The following is a 2,500-nucleotide window of genomic DNA, read 5'->3' on the forward strand; positions in this document are numbered from 1 at the left end:
AAGAACACTGACAGTAGCAAACACCGATTGTAATGAATATATTGTTCTTTATTCACAATGCAATTTGACTTTTTTTGTCTGTGCATTACAATATCAGCGATAGTTAACAGGAAACCATTGCCCCCAGAGAGGAGCGATCAAGGGTACGATGACTTTTTGTGTGTCATCGTTTTACAGGGACTACTCAAGACTCTGGACTCTGGAACGTGTTTATGTCAGTGATGTAGTCTACACACTGAATACATGAGTTGGATGTTAAATACTGTATATTAATGTAAGCAATTCCAGGCGCATCTTTCGTAAAGTGTCTAACTTTTACAATTTAAAGTACTTAAAAGATTCACAGGCACAAACATCAAAAACAAAAAGTAAAACGAAAATAAATATTGGACACCCTTAACCTTCATGCCGAGTGTTGTGTTCTTGTCCGACCATCCCATCATCTAATTAGCTTCCGCTTAGATCTGAAAAAAATAAAAATACAGTTTAGCTGTACAATAATATCGTTAACCCCACCCCCCACCCACTGACTACGTAATACATAATTCAACCTTTCCCTTTCGTTCTGAATTTAGTTATCGTCTTATGTAAATGTCTCTGCGTGTGAGACCCTGGGGCAAGTAGACCACAATGCATTATACAAAATGTCAACCTCTGCCCTTAAAATGGCTGACGTCATGCTGCTCGCCTGGTTCTAAATCAGGAAAGTAAATCACGCAAAAGGGGAAATTAACTCTTTTTGTGTTTAACTATTTAAGCGAAAGAAGAGAAAAAATCTATGTTCCATGCGTGTAACCTGGCGAATTAATCGCTGCAAAAAAGCTTTCGGCAACAAAACAAAGTGTGCGTATGTGAACATAACCATGACTTAGAGCAAGAGAGGCAACTTGTTCATGCATTTGCCATTTCTTTGGACTGAAGACGACAACGACAAAACTTCATTGATTTCATCGTGATTTTCGCGATGAATGCTACGTAATCACATGATGAGTTGTGTGAACACAATGCATGTGGTGTTTTAAAACTGTTCCAGGTCTTAATAAGTAAATACATTTAGAAAGGAGGGGTAGAAGAAATAAACAATAACACAAAAAGACGACAAACAGACAAACGAATAGACAGACAAACAGACAGACAGACGGACAGACAGACAGGCAAACATAAGAATAAGAACAAAGACAGAAAGTACTGGACGTTTACTTATGCTGATCAAATTGAGAACAATTTCCACATTTCTTGTTTTCAGATGGGATCTGAAACTATGATCTGATCAAACTACGATTCTACGTCGATTTACCTGTCATATTAGTGTATGTTGCTGTTGTTAGTTTGTGTATTTGTTTTTCCTTGGAGGATCAGGGTAGTGGGGAGGCCGAGGTTGCAAGTGGACGACACGAGGGTCGGGGCTTCGGGATGTTATCATGTGTTTCATATTAGAAGAGTCGTTTCTGATGTCTCCACAACATACCTGTCTGTATCAGGTACATAATCATTTTTGAGTGGCAAGAATAAGTCACAAGGCCTCCAAGCACGACTCAGTCTTTACCTCACGGACTCTCACACCGTTCCTCCTAACCTCAGTTACCGTTGCACAACCCAGACCAGCGCAGCAGTCTTATAATAACCGACCCCCTCCCGGCTAACGGCAAAACTCGTGATGCACGTGCGACAAGCATCTGTTTGCCCGCTGTCCTTTTCACGGCAAGCGTCGCTTCACAGTTGCCTCTTCGACACCGCTATGCAAATCTCTCGCCGGCAAACTCTGATGGTTGCCTAGCACGCGCGTCTCTCTGTGAAGCTCCTCTTGAGTTCAGACACCGCTGAAGTGTTCCACAACGAGTCGGGAAGACGAGGCTGAAGCGCTTGATTCGCTGACCGTAATTCGATTAATGGGGAAGGGGTTTCGTAAGGTGAGTACCGGTGATTTGTCTCTATCCTGCAATGTGTTGGAGGCTTTTCTGGACCAGACAGCTCACGAGGTGATGGTGAGTGTAGGGGGAAGGGTGTGGGTAAAGTAGGTTTGGGTGGGTGGGTAGGGGTACATTGGGAGGTTAAGCTTTTAGAGGTAGGAAGTAGGTGTGATGTTAGTGTTGCTGCCGTGCGAGTGGGAGGGAACTTCGTCAGGCGATGCTTTTAGAGGTAGGAAGTAGGTGTGATGTTAGTGTTGCTGCCGTGCGAGTGGGAGGGAACTTCGTCAGGCGATGCTTTTAGAGGTAAAGGGTAGGTGTGCTGTGATAGGTAAAGGTGTCAACTGAGGACAGCCATTGAAAGATGTGGTAAGTGCAGGTGAGAATTGAACGCTCTTTACACCAGATGAAGGTGACCATGAACGGGTAATACTGTGTCACTGCGGAACACGATGTTACACATCTGTTTTAAGCCCTCGTCCAAAGCTGACTTCGCGAAGCCTTCTTTGCCGAAAATTCCGTGCAAACGTTTCGTACAGCAAGCTTCGTGAAATAGACTCCGCGATGTCGACTTCGCACAATTAATGTCAGGC

Source organism: Littorina saxatilis, linkage group LG6 (genome assembly GCF_037325665.1).
Source record: "Littorina saxatilis isolate snail1 linkage group LG6, US_GU_Lsax_2.0, whole genome shotgun sequence".
Classification (NCBI taxonomy): Eukaryota; Metazoa; Mollusca; class Gastropoda; order Littorinimorpha; family Littorinidae; genus Littorina; species Littorina saxatilis.